Here is a 20,203-nt window from a genome sequence, read left to right as displayed (position 1 = left end):
AATAAGTTTCTTACTTGGCAGTTCTCCATAATAAATTAGAGAGAGAAAAAAAAACAATAACCAAATAGAAACTAATTTACAGCTTGTTGTAATCATCCTTCGATCTAATCAGCAAAGCCGGCCTGGTTTCAGTCTTCCTGACAAAAATTTTTCCATCTCTAGACCATATACGTAGCGGTAGTTTTTCTCTTCAGCCAACTTCTTCGTGTCTTTGAGCAGCATGGACACCGCCGGGGACAAGTGTTGGTACGCCGATATCCTACCAACCGGAAGAAAGCGAGATACAGTCTTTGTCGATATGCCAGGCTCACTTTTGTCTTCAAGTGCCTTCTTCTTGAATTCAGACAGCCATGTCACCTTATCTTCTCAACGCATAAATTTTAAAATAATAGGCTTAATGTATTGCTTTCCGAAAAAAATGAAGGTACCCCAACTTTTTATTGTAAGTTTTTTGCAATAAAATAATATTATGGTGAATCGAAACCCAGATTTCGATTTGTAAACACTTTGTACTTCTGTACGATATAATGCAATATTCCAGTAGCCCACTCATAATAAATCATGCTATATTATTATGTGTATTTAATTCACTGACACAGTTAACTCATATTTATTGATGTACTGTTTTCCAATCAGTCCAATCACAAAATTATTCATTGATAGAGTTAATTATGTTTCATTCACTCTCTGCAATCATTACTTCAATTACATGAATTCGATCACTAATTATGATAGAGGGACAACTAGCGATCTCATCACAGCGGAGACCTAATAGTTAGGCGATCACTCAAGGAAGGGGTGGAATTCAAGATTGACAATTAGATGGGATGCTTGTAAGGGGGAGGCGGCGGTTGCCGATCTCGCCCAGGGCGGCGAAGTCCCTAGGGCCGTGCCTGCATAGGTGTATTGAGATAGCTCAAGGCGCCACCTCATGATTTTTTCGTTCTTCACCTTGCCTCTTGCCGCGCTACTGAACATGAATGAAACAGATTTTTGATCAGTAATAAGTTGAAAGAAACGACCAGATAAGTAATGACGCCACTTCCTAATAGATTCTACAATGGCATATGCCTCTTTTTCAACTGATGAGTGTCGTTTTTCACTTTCGTTTAGCATTCGTGAAAAGTATGCAACAGCTGAGTATAAAATAAGAGTACTGTTCTGTACTACACATTTTTTCAAAGAATTATTTAATAAAATTATAATTATTTTGCAATTGAGTACAAGTCATTTATGAATTGCTCATTGAACTTTTGGAGGTTACACTGTTGTTTACAACTGATCAGATGTTTTTGTAGCAGCCCAGACACAGCTGACTGACTCAATATATCATAAAATGTCATGCCAGGTTTTCATGCAAGCTATAATATTATTTCTAAAATTAAGAACTATTGATAAAGGACCAAGAATTTCAAATAAAAAGATAAAATGTATGTATTATTGTTAAATTATTTATTATTCATGAAATTGCATTATAATGTCGAGCATTATTGTAACTAACTAGGTCATAGCATGAATATTGTATTATTGATAAGAGCAGCAAAAATTAATTATAACAGTTTCGAGTATAATAAGAATTGTATAGAAATATTAAATTATAAATTATTGATTCAACTGAGTCACATGGTGAATGAATCTCTTTGGCAAGTCTAAGCCAATCATATGTCATAGAAATAGCACCAAAAGGGATGATTGTTTGAAAGCATCATATGTTAATCTGTTATCAGACAGCAAACCTGCCTTATCATATATGCTAGTGCATGTACACTGTATAGAAGAACTGTATCTAGAGAATTAAGCAGTTTAAAAAATTATACAAATCAAGTTATTATTGTAATTAAAGGAATTATATTTTACTGCTTGCCACTGACATCATGCCTACGTCATAATCATTCTACCAATGGCAAATTTTCATGCAAATCAATTACACAGAGATTCTCAAAGAAAAGGTTCTAGCCCAAGGCTTAAAAGAGGACACTTCACTTACCTTTTAAAATCCTCACCGTTAAGACCTTGTTGAAAGTTACCAAAGACCCATTAGTGAAATTTTGTTCGATTTTTGTATATTTTATCTGTGAGCCAATATTTTAGGCTAATTTATCTATTATTTGTAAATTTATTTCATCAATCGATAATTCTAGAAATTCAAATTTAATTATTCCCTAATTATTTTGGTGAAGGAGATATTTAATTAAAATTCCACACATGCTGAGACTGAAGCCTGGACCGGCCACCGATCAAACAAATTTGTTCTAAAGGAACCATGACCGCCAAGAGGATTCATGTGAGTTTTAAATTTTGGGGCCCCAATCTTCGCTTTGAAAGAAATTACAGTGCAGAAAATATAAAATTTTTCTTTGTTAAATTAATGGCCACGCCGAAAAGCGCTTATAACCATCAAGATCCTAGATTTCATTTGATATAGAATTTATAAGAACTTGTAGTTGATTAACTATCCTCCGCTGCCAGAACCACGACCCCGAGCAATTTTAAAAATATTTTATAATTTACTTTCACTATTTTTCAAATAAACTGTTAAATTTATCAATTGTATAATTCTGTTGAATCATGCATGGTGTCATGCAAGTACGAACACACTTCTTATCATTTTGTTAATGTTAAACTATTCTCAATCTGTAATTCAAGCTTTACATCTGCACTGTCAAACCATATATTTTATCATATTATATTTCAATTTTGTTAATTCGTCTTCTGAGTTCGATTATTTCTTAAGCCTGTCAATAATTGTGTCTGACACGTTCTATGTTATCAAGAACCGATCAAGTACGATCATTGAAATAATTGAATCAACCTGGATATTGGAACAGATCTAAGTGGATGTAGTGTGTGGGGTCAGATCAAGATTATCTATTCTCTGTCCTTACCTGCTCATATATCAGCTTTTATCTGTTACCAACTTCGACTTAGAAGCGAATTCGTCGACTGTATAGCAGATGCAGCTGGAGATCATATAATTTCCTACAATAGAGCAAAACACCCGACAAGACTCTGTTCTCGAAGTATATTCTGAACGATATCTGGTCCTAGTACCCTATCTTAATCCTTCGGAACTTATTAGAGACGCAGTCCCGTAAATTATCTACATCGGGATTTTTGCTCAACCTGTATGATTTTGTATGCTGTTCCATCACAGGTAATAGTTTTAAGATATCCGCATTCAGTGTTTAGCAACCACTACACTACTTTTAAAAAATTTTATCATTATACAATCTGTCATAAGAAGAATCAACGGTGAGCGAGTGTTTATGCCTCCCGCGATTCAGACGATTGTATCGAATCTTGTAGTGATTCAATCAGTCTGGTATTCACTCAGCGTCCATGCACACATTTTCAAAATTTCTAACCTCAATACTGGTGACTCAGTGCAAGATTCATTATACGTGTGTTGACCTATCCTTGAAGGCGATAGTAACTCCCCCAGGAAGAGCACCACAATATGTTTTAATGTATCAGGTAATGTTATATATATTTATTTAGATGTTTTATATTATTATCATTGTTAATACCACGTTGTTACCAAAAAACTTAAATGAAACAAGTTACCATAGGAAGCCAAAACCAATTGTAGCAAAAGAAGAATTGTGCCTGATCTATAGAATATTGTTAATATAAGAGACCTAAAAATTATAAATGATATAATGAGCCCGAAAATTGTTACTCGAAAGTATTTTTGAAAGAGATCTATTGTATAAGAATCAAAATGTTTGTTGTATGGAGAATAAGTTGGTATCACTGCAAGCGGCAGATTTGAAAATATTGTACTATGTTTATAGAGGGAAGAAATGTATTTAAAGTGTTATATTTGTGATATTTTTTATGTGGATAAGGAGGAATTTGTTATTGTCTTGATGGAGATTTAAGGGGGGCATATGCAGAAAAGGTCTGCAAATTATTAGGAGGTTTTTGAAGTGTGTTTTCGGTGGATATTTCTAGGTTATGTTGATGTGTTAAAGGAAGAACTTGTATTAAAAACATTGTTGATTCTCAAAATATTTTGAATTCAAATTCGGGGGCGCATGTAACATATTAGAATTCAATAAGCAAGCAAAATCGCTAATTGAAAGAATTTTATAGGTCTGGAGCAAAACAGCTATTCTATTATCACCAAGTGCGATAGCAACAAGTGAAAGATTAGATAATAACGGGTACCATGGCTAAAATTAGAACAGCCGAATAGAAAAGAATTTTATTTGCTATTTATTATATAATATAAAGTATTGGAAATTTTGAGGTTAGGACCTACTGATCGGCGACCTAATAATCAATCAAGCCATATAATGTGAAATCTAGCCAGACACCTTGGCAAAAAATTTGTTGTAAACAAATAGTATTCAACTGGAGGATTTTGGAAAGCACATGGCTACTAGTTATGAAGGGAAAAACAACTTATAACATTTAAAAATATTTATTATCTGTAATGAGCATGAACAAATACACCAAAATAAATAAATAAAATATTGAGGAAGTAGGATAGTCATAGGCGCATGGATACATTAGTGAATTTGCATGAACCAATCAAATTACAGTAATCGATGGGCGGCAATAGAGAGCCAATTCAAATGTATATATAAATATCATTATAAATGATAATAATTTATAAATTATCACTACTCAGTTTATGTATTGGATATGGTCTGAGTAATTATAAAATATTATACCTAAGTTATAGGTAATAATTTAGCAGATTGGCACAGACTATTTGATCCTTTTAATGGCATAGTAGTGAATTATTTAAATTTTTGCAAATTTGTAAATCAGAAGTAGGATTGTAGAAAATAAGGGTAGAACAGAGCACACTCACCTGCCAGACGCCACCATGGAATGACACTAAATTTTATAGAGCACAAGTCCATTTGTTAAATTGTATGTTTGAAAGACTTAAAAGTTTAAAGTCATTAATTAATTTTGTATAAGACTTAGTGATGCTGTATTAAAGCATAAGTCATTAGATATTTATTTATTCCCTTGGAGAGGACGACTTCAGCCACCAAAAATCCAGGACGACCAGGAAATTTGGGTTGCCACCATTGTCTTGTGAAAATTCAGCACGTGAGTGATAAATTATCGAAATATATAAAGTTAGGGCGCCCTCAGTTCTTCAAGTGATAAAAATATAAAATGCTAGATCGTCAAAAGGTTATAAATATTAAAAATTATTATAAAACTTGTGCAAGTCTTAAAAAGGTACAAAAACATATTTTATTGGATAAGAGAGTTGTATCAAATTAAAAATATCTAAGGATACACAGATTAAAGAAATATTTAAATTTAATATTATAATGAATAAATGATCACTCAATCATTAATTTTGTTAGCGAATTATAGAGATATGAATGTAGCACTTGTTCACCGGGTAAAATGATTTATCTGATTCCACCAGAGGCCGAACCTTAAACCCTGAGAGATATATATATTGAGAAATATACTGAGATCTATAGATATTAATATATTTATGATTTATCAATTGATTATATTTTATTATTTCTGGAAAGAAGATATATATTGGGATTTTTAAATCGACAAGCAGCAGCAAGTCGATACCTGAGCTGCATGAAAATATATGCATATGATTGATGATTTAAAAGCACATGGTAACGTTTCGTGCTAAAGAACTAGTGAGCCAATCTGTGATATTTTATTTTTGATATATTTGTTCTTATTTTTATTATTTTTGCTTGTTGCTCTATATATTTCTACATTTACTTGGTCATTAATATTTTATTGTACAATATATGTATCAAATTTTTTATGGTGTATCCTTTATTTACTTCTCCACTTCCATGCATGACCAATCTCATATTCATTTATCGAGTTAACAGTAATGAAATATTAAGAAAATTACCATCCGACTTTATTCTTCACCAGATAAGTTGGTTTAGTCTTCGATATTTAGCATTGATAATCAAATCTTTGGAAATAATACGTTCCAGAGATTTATATAAATTGTACAAGAGCAGTGAATTGCGGTAGCTCCTGAGCGAGCCTATAAGAATTTTGTCTAAGTCGTATTCTAAGAACCACAACCAGAGTTGTATAATTTTCTACTCATGCTTTACCGACTGCAGCCAAGCCAGGCCAACCGTTATTCACAAAAATAACATTATAAGCCCCAATGACTGGTCCATTAAGTATTTAGAGATTACTCTTTTACCCCCATCTGGGGACAGTTACAATTGAAAATGTTTGATTCTTGAATAATAAAGAAAAAATCTGGTGTGGTGCACTCACACAACTTTCCTTGCTGTTATGAAAATTGATCACCTGACACTAGTATTCACGCACTTCTGAAGTCTACTATTCCAAGATCTGAGCCAGCTGGTGACAGGACAATAACGCTGGAGACATATGAGGTCTGCTATCTCTTCATAGTGAATGATTAAATAGAATCAACAGTTTACAATCGAATAATCAACATTTTTCTTTTGAAAAATAAATTTTCCCATATTAAGATTTTGCTAACTTGTGTCCGGGAAGACTCAAATTTTATGCAGGGTTGAAGTATTCTCACGGAACCATATTACCATTAGCGATGGAAAATACTACTTGGGTATTTGGGAATATTTTAAATTTGCACTTTCCTTTCCCATGGAATTGCGCTCTGCCTCCACGTAGATCGTCGTCTCATTGGTGGAAGGGGAACATGATTTGTGTGGAAAAGATCAGTTCCAATCAAGCCATGGCTGGCATCAGATAAAAATCTAGAGGTAGCCTCAGGCCTCGAAGGCCCTAATTGAACATGTTCCATGTGGTGAAATATAAGTAGTGTATAAATTCTCAAAATGTTTGATTCGATTTCGTAAGATTATTTAAAGTAGTTTGAATTGTGTATGTATTCTATTGTTTATTATGAATCTCAGTGAAATTAACATCAACAACATTGTGTAGTGCAAAGTTAAAGTAGTGATGAGATTAATAGTTCTAAAGATTGCAAGTGACATTATATTTTGTAGCTCATGTTTCAGAAACCCAAATTGACCGAGTCCCCAAATTATTCCTTGTAGTAGTAAATGAATAAAGATCACTCTACCATTGTAACCCATTAGAATTCCAGACAAACAGTTAGCAAAATTTTAAAGATAGTTATCTTGGCTTTTAGAATATGCAATAGAATGTTTTTGATTAGGCTACCTATTTGTTGTTGAAATTCTAGTATGTCAAATTATTGAATAAATCTCAAAATTGAATAGTTTGCAAATTTTGTTGTTTATAAAGCCCCATGACTGGCCCATTAAGTATTTCGAGATCTCTCTTCTACCCCCATCTGGGGGCGGTTACAATTAGAAATGTTTGATTCTTGAATAATGAAGAAAAAAATCTGGTGTGGTGCACTCACACAACTTTCCTTGCTGTTATGGAAATTGATCACCTGACACTAGTATTCACGTGCATCTCAAGTCTACTATTCCAAGATCTGAGCCAGCTGGTGACAGGACAATAATGCTGGAGACATACGAGGTCTGCTATCTCTTCATAGTGAATGATTCAATAGAATCAACAGTTTGCAATTGAATAATCACATTTTCTCGAATTTCAAGCTTATTTTCAAATTCAGGTGAAAATGTTACTGAACATTGATTGTAGAGATTTTCATGCTCAATCTTTTCCACTTGAATTTTTTTATTTGAATTGTATCTAAAGCCTGATAATGGGGAATCTAAAATCAAACTTTGCATAGATGGGGTGGGGCTCCTGAAATTTTTACAGATATGGTACTAGTGGCAGTTGATAGAGCTTATCAATGACAATTCTAGGTATGAATTTAATCAAAATCGTTGAAGCCGTTTTTGAGAAAATCGTGAAAAACCCTGTTTTTGACAACATTTCCGCTATTTCAACCATCATCTTGAATTGCATATGATCAAAATTGTTTGTGTCGGATCCTTATAGTCCTTATAGTGTAAGGACCTTGAGTTCCAAATTCATTCTGTTAATTGGGAGATGAGATATTGTGTACACAGATGCACATACACACACATACATACCAATACCCAAAAACCACTTTTTTGATCCAGGGGACCTTGAAACGTATAGAAATTTGTAAATTGGGGTACCTTAATTTTTTTTGGAAAGCAATACTTTCTTTACCTATGGTTATAGGGCAAGGAAAGTAAAGAGAACAAAATTGATTGAGTCTAACTTCCCCAATAGTACTGTGCATCTGAGTTTGAGGGACGGTTCCAGGAGGCAGCATTATTCAATATGTTTATTCAACAAGTAGTCACATGGTATTATAATCACAAGGTGATATTCATTATAAATTACTATATGTGTTGTTCAAATTACAAAATAAGAAACAGATAGCAGTAGGTGAGTAAGTGATAACATTATAGTGTTGGGTGTGCCTTGATATTCAGAGTGAGAGAGCAGGAGGACCCAAAGCAATGATAATTTATTATTTTATAAGCCTCTATTGTATTCTGTTGTGAGGTATGGATGTATAAATAGATTCAACTTTTTAGAATATTAAAGTATAAAGTAATTTCTCAATGCATTTACTCTTTAGATGTGAAGTGAATGAATTAGTCTCTCAGCTCCAATCAGTCTACGCTGAAGGCATGAAGAGCTATTTCACCACAAGCCTTTATTAAAATCACATTGCTGCTGCTTTTGGCCTTCCTGATATCATCTAGAGAATTCCTGTATAAAATCTGAGCTACCTAAATAGTTTGGTGATTTGAGTTCAATCCAATATATCAATATAGGTCTAGGATACCCATGGTTGTTTCTATGATGTGTTTGATAATAATAAACTGAAAATAAGTGTGGCCAAGTGCAAAGTTATTAGTTTCACTCGACAGTTGGCTCCTTTTGAAAATATATATAATATTGGTGGCACCCCTTTGGAAGAGATGAAAACTTTCAGGGATCTCGGTGTAGTGTTTACCAGTGATTTCACTTTTAATTGTCATGTGGACTTCATATGCAGTAGGGCTAATCAGCAGATGGGTTTCATCTTAAGGACATGCTCACCATTTAGTGATGTTGCCCCTCTCTTATTCTTATACAAGTCACTAGTTAGAAATATCCTAGAATATGCCTCTGAGATCTGGAATCCATATTGCAATGGCCAAATTCTCATTCTGGAGCGTTTGCAAAACAAATTTCTGAGATATATGTATCACAAGAAGTTTAATTTCTACTGTCCATTTGATATCCCAACTGATACGCTGAGGTGTATATTTGGAATTATTGAAACATTAAAATCAAGGAGGGATGTCAGATCCCTTATTTTCCTTTACAACTTATTCAACAATGAAATAGATTCTGCTTATTTACTTTCTAAACTTAATATCTACATATCATCCATAGCTCGTCATTCTTCATTTTCTTTTCTTGTAACACACTCCAGAACAGAGAGTCATTATAACTCTCCAATTAATAGAATCCAAAGGCTTTTCAATCCCTTTTCTGGGCGCCTAGACGGCTTTGGGTGCTCTCGTGGCAGATTCCGCAACACTCTGAAGGGCTTAATTTAGGATAGATATTTGTAGCCAGGTTTCTGTATGACATTTCTCATGACTTTTTTCTACTCAGTGCCCACATGATTCTTTGTTATTTCTGTATTGCATGGTTTGTACCCATGTAAGATATTTTAAGTGCATATTTTCCCACCTCCCATATTTTATCTTGGAAAGTAGTTTTGACAATAGAAAGGATTAGATAGATTCAGGATTGATAGGAATCCTAGCTATAAGATAGGATTTGAAAAAACACATATTTCTTTTGTTAAGACGCTTTTTTTGTTATATAATTTATTTTGTTCTTATTTTATTCTCAGCTTGATGTTTATTTTAAATCTAATTTTTTGAATGAAGAATGTTGTAATGTTTCAAGGAGACATATAAGGGTTTAACCTGTTGTCTCCATGTATGCATTTATGTAAATAAATGAGTAAATAATAATTATGTTCGATATTGGTAGATAGATCTACTCTATGATTCCTGATCTAGATAAATAGTGATCAATATATATTTATAGTCTTATTTTGAGAACAGGGAAGTCCAAGAACACCAGCACTGTGGGGTATCTTGATTTATTTTTAGAGTATTTTTATAATATTATTCTCTGAGTGAAAGCAAGATGATCATGGCAAAACTTCTGAAATTATTGTAGAAATGTTCTGTCTTGGAATTCAGAATAGATGTTGCAAACTAAAAAATGAATCACCCAATGCCAAGAATCTCAAAGTTAGGGCCAATCGCTCTTGTGAAGTAATTGCTTCCCTCATAACAGTATCATTATTTTGAATAACCGGTTGAATCAGATTCAGTAGAATATCAAAGTCATGTTTTCACATCCCAATAAAATTGGTATTGTCAATCTCATATCTGGTGTCATGTAGCAATTTATTTCCATAATGCAATTCATTCTTGTTTAATCTTCTAACCCACCAACATGGTTTGTTAAGTTCTATTAATATGATTTCATCGACCCAGTGAAGTGAGGTCCAAGATTCAAGTCAACGGTTTGATATTTCTCTTAATGTTTATATGTTGTGAAGTTGTGCTCCTGGGGGGGTTATCTCTTATGATAGAGTCCCACGTTATGAAGCTATTGTGAGAAGTTGTGGATTGCAATTCCTTCACAGATAATACGATGTTTCTGGTATTTGTAAGAGCAGTCTCTAAATTCCCTCTTTTGCGAATAAATTCACAAAAAATTAAGGCCTTCCGGCTCGCAAAATTACTGGGTTCAAACCTCAGCTCTAGCTCAGTGGTAGGAACATGAATTTTATAAATACAAATAATCACCATAAGGTTCAGTGATCGGTAATTGGTAATTCTTACCGCTGCTTCAATGAAGTTCTTGAAGAATACCAGTAAGGAAACTAAAAGAATATTTGATGACTGATTATCAGTAACCATGTACCACTAGAGAATAATCAGGATCAACTATAGTTGTTTCTAGTTGATTCTTAAAACGCTCGTCGTGAATACAAGTATTCACCAATATACCCTTTCAAAATTCCTTAGAACTTACAACGCCAGTTCTTGAAGCTCTCTGGATCCTTATATGATATAACTGGAACCTTATTAATATAATTTCTTAATATATTTGTTCTGGCTGATGAAATGAATATCATCAAAGGATGATAAATATTGAGTGCTCTGAATAAGGTTAATATTACTTGATTCAATAATTTTAAATGCTGCTAAATGTTTGTTGGTACCAAAACAGCTCAAACTATATAACACGAGATGAACTAGGATAAAATAAATTTCTACGATTTGTATGCTGACATAAAACACAAAATATATTCCCACAAAAAAGATGTGCATAAGATATTCGATAAAACTATAATTCACTTAAATAATCTACTTTTAAAATCTGAATAATTATCACAGGCTTTGCTAATATTCACAATAATGAATTTCAAATTCATAAATATATTATATTTAATACTGGTACTTAGACTTCCAATCAATACAAAATTCTACCAATAAAAACCTGTTCGGTCTATAAGTTTGATATGATATACTTGGTTCAATTACAAAATTAATATCTAATAAATTAATATTCAAACATGAGATCTCAGGGCTTTTAATATGAATTCGGGCTGTGCATGGAAGTAAGCTTCCTACATATAATAAATAAATTTATAAAATGTTCTTGTGAACTATGTGATATTGTTCAACACGTGGTGACTCTTAATTTTAATTCAAATTAATAGGAATAGCGCTTTTTTATTAATTATTACCCCACTGAACGTAGAAAAATGAGCTCATTTGGTTTGACTTATCACTCACTGACTGAAGTTCTAGATGTCCTCGTGGATTGAATTAATTATTTCCAATAATTAATTAGGTAGGCTCCTTTTCGTCACTGCTGGGCTAACGCGTGATCCAGATTTTTATAAGTTTCTTTCGAATTAAAGCTATTTTTATGGGAATCTTTACAATTACGAACTCCTTGACAGCACTGAGTTCACAAACAATTAACATTCAACAAACATACATTACATTTAAAAAAGGGTTTGGCTTAATAATTCATTAAAAATTTTTTAAAAGGAAGAAGAAAAGACCCTAAACTCCATGTGCATCCTCTCCGGTTGGGATCTTAAGCCAGAAGAAGGAGGTTTTTAGAAAAACTTGCCTCTTCCTAGAATAATTCTGTAAGCTACTCTCTGATTGGCCTTCAATTTAATAGACTCAATACAATTGGTTGCCTTGGGAATCAGGGCTTCCTCGGCTTTACAATAGAAAAAATTAAATAAAAGAAGTTTTTATACAAATATATGGAGTGTTTATCTTAAATTGAATTCATAAATAAATCGTAACATACGATTTTAATAGATAATACATTTAGTTTTTATATGAGTTTTGTATACTCTTGATTTATCATGCTTTTTTAGATTATAACAAATATTTATACAGAAATAATAGTTATTTGTATTTCTACACATCGACTTCCTTTAGTATACATAATATATCTTTTATGAGTGAATTTTATATGATTCAACGGTCATATGGGTTGATCGAATAATCAGCTGATTCGTTCAGTATTGGTTCTAATAATTATCGATTTATCCAAGATCGACTAATTCTTTTCAAAACGTAAACAAGTAACTCTAACCTCAATGTTCATGCATTTTATTTTATTTTTTTTTTTTTTTTTTTAATCCGCCAATAGTAATTATGCCGCTTTATAATTTTTTGATCTTACCAATGGGTTCTCATAATTATTAAATCACAATAATACATGTTTTCTTATCGTTGTTGATAATGCTATTACTCCTAACCGCTAATAATACTTGATTTGAGTTGATTTACTCTTTAGATAGGTCTAACCTTCTTTCCAATTTTATAGTTCTATTACATTTTATTGGCTCATTTAGAATATTTGGTGGTTTCAAATTACCACGTGACACAAAACGCCCTCTGATTTCTGATTTAAAACGACAATTCGAGAATATAATATAAATTTTATGATCCAGTTGGTTTTGGATCAGAAATCATACATGTTACAAAGTCTGCTAATAACTCTACTGAGAATCTTACCTCCTAACAATTCAACAACATATACAACAATAAATAAATTCAATTCAAATACATACGCCTTACATCGGCCAATCTCCTTCTACACACAATACACAATATAAACTATCTCCTCCTCCATATATAATATAAATCTTTTTTCTAATCCACGCTCTGCCCTCAGGCCAGAAGCACATTTGAATGTTGGTGCAAAATCATTGCCAACCTAACAAACTGATAATTCTCCGACTTGCAGAGTATAACATATTTTCTCCCTCAACATAGAACAGTGACTTGTACATTTTCATTTCATTCTCTTGCAGAAATTGGGCTTTGTTTTCATATAATGGATATTTTTAAGGATAATCTTTGGTAGGTTTTATCAACAAGAACTTCTTATTCCTCTAATACATTGAGACTTGGGATTAATGCTTTTGGTGGTAACTATGCGGTTTGATCATTTGGCGGATAATTTTAGTGATTTTCTTAATAGTTTATACATAAATAATAATAATATAATATCTTTATAATATCTCTACATGCAATTCACATTTATATGACACTTGATCTTCTTGTTCGGGGTATCAACTTTGATGATTTAATAGGCATTGACTACTCTGGTTTTCGTAGTGTACAGCTGGTTTACGTTGGCTTCGGTTTGTCACTTGTCGCCATCTTGATGTTTCTTCCTGCTACATGAAGGTAAGTTGGCTTTTAACATTAGAAGTTATTTATTCTCCTGTTTCATTAATAATAAAGGTGTTAAAAATGGTTTCTAAATTTGTTCTTTCTTTATTTTCAGGTATACTGGTCGAAATGAATACTCGTCTGCGAAATAAGTGTGTTGTCTGGTGTTTGTTTGGTACATATTTGTTGACAGGTAGGTCCATGAATCCAAATATTATTGTTTATATTCTTATCGCTTATTGTCTCGATAATACGGTTTGAGATTAGAAATATTTTCCCACAAGTTACATTTGGTTTGCTTTCTTCATACAACTGAACGGTATTACATTCAGTTACGGCTGCTGTCCGGTTGTTATTTATAGATGAGGCGGTCCTGATAATGATTTATCCTTCATAAATATAAAACCTCGGTATCTTGTATACCTTTTCAAACAATTCTTTGTTTCATTATTGGTAGTTTCTTTAATCTGTCTTTCCGATCATCCTGTAGCTTAATTCATCTTTCCTCTTATTTTCATCTAATATTCTCGGTTTCAGTTCGTTATAAATTAGTAGGCTCACAACAATAACTATTTTTATAATATTACCTTTCCCATCATCAATAATAGATTCTTCTAATAACAACAACATAATATTTTCTATCATACCTATAACGCAGTCCTTTATCCATATCACAGCCATAACAAATAGTATACAATACATCAGAACATTTATCATTTCTTTAACAATATAATCTCTCAACATGTAATGGTCAGGTACTTTCACTCTCTTATTATAATTTCTTATTTCTTTTACTCTTCTTAAACACTGTTTATCCTTCATCAAGCTCAATACGTAGTCCACTTTATTATTATCATCCATGCATGTTTCAATCGTAGTTTTCCTTTCAGTTCCGTTTTTATCCCTGTATGAATCCATATTAGTCCTTCCAGTAGCTCCAGTTTCATTCCATTTATTATGTCCATTTTGCCGGTCACATCGCTGATCATCTGCTTTAAAGCGAATGTGCCGCGGATGCATGCTGTCGATCTCCGGTCCTCCATCCTGGTTTTGGTCCGGAATCCTCCTCGGGCGTTTGAAACGTGCATGCGGCTGGTATCGTCGCGCGCGGTACTTCTTTTTCTTCCGCCTGACTTTCCGCCTCCGGGCCTTGCGGTGCATGCCTCTTTTCTCCTGTAGTCGGTCATGCAGTCGGTCGTCCGGTGTCTGCCTCGGGCGTTTCCGTCTCTCGGCCTTACGGTGTATGCTTCTTGTATCCCGAATGTTGTCCTCCCGGTACTCCCTGGTGTCATCCTTTTGTTCCTCCATCCTGGGTTCCTCGGGGTGCATAAGTCCTGTGCGCGGATGCCTGGTGGTGGTCCCTTGATGCGCGGGTGTGGCATTCAAAACGGGTTGATCGCATGTTTGCTCCATATTGCATAACTCCTTTACTATAACCTGGTGTTCCTCGGTGGCGGGTGCTCTTCCTGCGGTGATGGTTCTCCAGTGGGAAATATAAGGCTCAAAAGGGATTGATGTTTACAGGGCGTTTTAAGTGCATGGCGTGCTGCGGTTTTTGGTGTTGGTTTCTGTGTGTCTGGTGGTGGGTTATTTGCATGTTGATTTTGGGTTGTCTTTGTTGTATGTGCTTCTGTGAAAGATGTGTCTACTCTATTATTATTTTGTTTATTTTCGTCCTGTTTTGTGAAATTTACATCCTGATTTGTGAAAGTTATTTTCTGTTTATTATTTCTATTCAAGCGATCTCTGTTATCATAATATGTTTTTCTATAGTACTGTTTGCTGTTTTGATATTGAAATCTGTTTCTGCAATTATTTTCAGTGTACTTTGCACTTTGCACATTTGCTCCAGCGTTTGCAATATAGTTTTCACTATTATAATTTTTTCTGAAATGATTATTTTGTTGATTAAAATTTTTTGCTCAATTATTTAAGTGGTTTGGCTCAGACGTAGCTGATTGGATAGAATGTAAATGTTCTATCAGTTCTTCACAACTGGAAATCGAAGATACTGCCAGTGTCATACGAACATTGTAAGGAAGCTTTTTTGTTAATATATTGCTAAGGATGTATCCGCCAAAGATTCGTCTAGTTGCGAATTCTACACATCATTTTAGCTACGAATTCAGTATATGATTGTCTGCCTCTATTATCATATGTGCATGATATAATCTCTGATAGTGCGTCCATCTGCTTACGTTTACTCCAATACTGCTGCAGGAATTGGGAGATGAAGTCCTCCAGGCTGTTGATATCTCGCATCCGGCTCTGGAAAAACATCAGCGGCTCGCCAAGTAGTAGACTGGACAGTTGGAAGCGCCATACTAACCAAGAGGTGGGTATCAATTCCTGAATAGCTTTTATTTGGTCTATGAATGGTCTGGGTTGCATATGACGGTAGGAATTATCGAATTTTCCAAGACTTTGAAAAAGTTGAGTGCCGTTTACTACTTCATTCGGTGTATACTGCACTCGATGACTGGGATATTTCCATGCGTGTTTCTATTCTGGAGACTCGTTCTTCATTTGCGATCCATTTATCATTCATAATTTTCTTATGTGTATTCACTTCATCATACAATCCGGTTAGCTTCAACTGCTGTCCGCCTATAGCATTCTCCAATATGCTGTATCTCTCACTTGATTTTGCCCCCTCCTCCGCTAAATTTGCCATACATGCCTGCACGTTACTTTGTTCCTTGACTATCTCTATTATTTTCTTATTATTTTCCTCCACTTTCGACTCTATCTCGCCCTTATTTTCTAACACCTTTCCCATGACAGTTTCCATGATAGCGGTGCCCAGCTCCTTACCCAATACGTCCACCTGTTTTTCAACTTCCTTTGGTACGTTATCTAACCGTTCATTTATTTGACAGGTGACGTCATCTATACGAATTTCTAACTTTTTGATAACTGCAGATTGAGTATCTATTTTTGTATCTATTATATTTCTCACTTCCTCCCTGAAGCTAGAAAATTTTTCATCCATAGTTTTGATACCTTCCTGTAAGATTTTAGTATTTTCCTCCGCTTTATCCTGGATGGCTTTAGTGTTTTCATTGATATCTTCTTGTATTTTTTTAGTCACTCCCTCCAAGGCTTGGCTGAGCAAGAGTTTAAATTCATTTATAGAATCGTTTGCTATGAAGTTTGTAGTATATCCGACTGAAGAATTTAATGTGATGTTGCCTTTTCCTAGATTGGTGGTTGCGGATGGCGGTTGATTGGCGATATCGGATGGCGATTGGGTGGCGGCACTCTCCGTTCCCTCGGCGGCGCTTGGGGCGATCTGCGAAGACGCCGGTACCGGGTTGGACGCCCTCACTCCCTCATCCGGACTCTCATCGGAATTAATCGCATCGACGACGTTATCAATCTTCGTAGAAGACAATTGGGCTAAGTTTTGCGGGTCGAAATGATGGAGCATATGCTGCCTCCCTCTCTCTCTCGTGGGGTCTCCGCTGCATCGTCCTGGGGCTGTTGATTTGCCGGTGTCATGGCTACATAGTTTGGGAATGTTCGCTGAAGTAGGAAATTTGCGAGTTAGCCGGCGACTGGTTCATGGTGACGTTATTATGAAATACTTCGAGTAAATAGCCAAGTGTGTTGCCAAGTCTCAGGAATATTAAAATGGATTCAGTGATAGTGCCTATTCTGGATAAAATTGTGTGGTGTTAAAAATTTCAAGTGTCATGTACATATATTACAAAAAGACCTTCGAGTGCTACAGGTACGCTTATCAACATAGACAGATATGGCTTACAAATTACACTAATATAGTTCTTAAAATTTTAATTAGGGTCTTATCCTCCTGAATAACGATAGTATTATAATGCCTCAAATAACCTATAACCCTGGTCAGCATACAATGTCTAGATTCAAAGATCAAAATCAAAATTTTTACTATAACTTTTATGGAAATTTCCATCCAATTTTCTCTATTATGAGAATTATGTTATCAAACTCGTGTGATACAGTTTGTCTGTATTTATGCAGCTTGAAGAATTTTAATTTGAAGAGCAACTCAATTATTTTAGCCAGAACTTATAATAGATTATCAGATATATCTTGTCGAAACAACTTCAGATTATGTTTCTTGCAGCTTTCAGTTTTATCAATAATTTCATTAATCATTGATAGTAAGATTGAGTAGGTAAGCTTTTCATCATGCTCCACTGGTTGGGTGCCATTGTGTGAAGTTGTGCTCCTGGGGGGGTTATCTCTTATGATAGAGTCCCACGTTATGAAGCTATTGTGAGAAGTTGTGGATTGCAATTCCTTCACAGATAATACGATGTTTCTGGTATTTGTAAGAGCAGTCTCTAAATTCCCTCTTTTGCGAATAAATTCACAAAAAATTAAGGCCTTCCGGCTCGCAAAATTACTGGGTTCAAACCTCAGCTCTAGCTCAGTGGTAGGAACATGAATTTTATAAATACAAATAATCACCATAAGGTTCAGTGATCGGTAATTGGTAATTCTTACCGCTGCTTCAATGAAGTTCTTGAAGAATACCAGTAAGGAAACTAAAAGAATATTTGATGACTGATTATCAGTAACCATGTACCACTAGAGAATAATCAGGATCAACTATAGTTGTTTCTAGTTGATTCTTAAAACGCTCGTCGTGAATACAAGTATTCACCAATATACCCTTTCAAAATTCCTTAGAACTTACAACGCCAGTTCTTGAAGCTCTCTGGATCCTTATATGATATAACTGGAACCTTATTAATATAATTTCTTAATATATTGTTCTGGCTGATGAAATGAATATCATCAAAGGATAATAAATATTGAGTGCCTGAATAAGGTTAATATTACTTGATTCAATAATTTTAAATGCTGCTAAATGTTTGTTGGTACCAAAACAGCTCAAACTATATAACACGAGATGAACTAGGATAAAATAAATTTCTACGATTTGTATGCTGACATAAAACACAAAATATATTCCCACAAAAAGATGTGCATAAGATATTCGATAAAACTATAATTCACTTAAATAATCTACTTTTAAAATCTGAATAATTATCACAGGCTTTGCTAATATTCACAATAATGAATTTCAAATTCATAAATATATTATATTTAATACTGGTACTTAGACTTCCAATCAATACAAAATTCTACCAATAAAAACCTGTTCGGTCTATAAGTTTGATATGATATACTTGGTTCAATTACAAAATTAATATCTAATAAATTAATATTCAAACATGAGATCTCAGGGCTTTTAATATGAATTCGGGCTGTGCATGGAAGTAAGCTTCCTACATATAATAAATAAATTTATAAAATGTTCTTGTGAACTATGTGATATTGTTCAACACGTGGTGACTCTTAATTTTAATTCAAATTAATAGGAATAGCGCTTTTTTATTAATTATTACCCCACTGAACGTAGAAAAATGAGCTCATTTGGTTTGACTTATCACTCACTGACTGAAGTTCTAGATGTCCTCGTGGATTGAATTAATTATTTCCAATAATTAATTAGGTAGGCTCCTTTTCGTCACTGCTGGGCTAACGCGTGATCCAGATTTTTATAAGTTTCTTTCGAATTAAAGCTATTTTTATGGGAATCTTTACAATTACGAACTCCTTGACAGCACTGAGTTCACAAACAATTAACATTCAACAAACATACATTACATTTAAAAAGGGTTTGGCTTAATAATTCATTAAAATTTTTTAAAAGGAAGAAGAAAAGACCCTAAACTCCATGTGCATCCTCTCGGTTGGGATCTTAAGCCAGAAGAAGGAGGTTTTTAGAAAAACTTTGCCTCTTCCTAGAATAATTCTGTAAGCTACTCTCTGATTGGCCTTCAATTTAATAGACTCAATACAATTGGTTGCCTTGGGAATCAGGGCTTCCTCGGCTTTACAATAGAAAAAATTAAATAAAAGAAGTTTTTATACAAATATATGGAGTGTTTATCTTAAATTGAATTCATAAATAAATCGTAACATACGATTTTAATAGATAATACATTTAGTTTTTATATGAGTTTTGTATACTCTTGATTTATCATGCTTTTTTAGATTATAACAAATATTTATACAGAAATAATAGTTATTTGTATTTCTACACATCGACTTCCTTTAGTATACATAATATATCTTTTATGAGTGAATTTTATATGATTCAACCGGTCATATGGGTTGATCGAATAATCAGCTGATTCGTTCAGTATTGGTTCTAATAATTATCGATTTATCCAAGATCGACTAATTCTTTTCAAAAGGTAAACAAGTAACTCTAACCTCAATGTTCATGCATTTTATTTTTCTTTTTTTTTTTTTTTTTTTTTTAATCCGCCAATAGTAATTATGCCGCTTTATAATTTTTTGATCTTACCAATGGGTTCTCATAATTATTAAATCACAATAATACATGTTTTCTTATCGTTGTTGATAATGCTATTACTCCTAACCGCTAATAATACTTGATTTGAGTTGATTTACTCTTTAGATAGGTCTAACCTTCTTTCCAATTTTATAGTTCTATTACATTT

The sequence above is a fragment of the Nilaparvata lugens genome, chromosome 14 (assembly GCF_014356525.2).
Source record: "Nilaparvata lugens isolate BPH chromosome 14, ASM1435652v1, whole genome shotgun sequence".
Taxonomy (NCBI): Eukaryota; Metazoa; Arthropoda; class Insecta; order Hemiptera; family Delphacidae; genus Nilaparvata; species Nilaparvata lugens.
The sequence above is the reverse complement of the archived record's forward strand: the minus strand, read 5'-3'. Positions refer to the sequence as shown.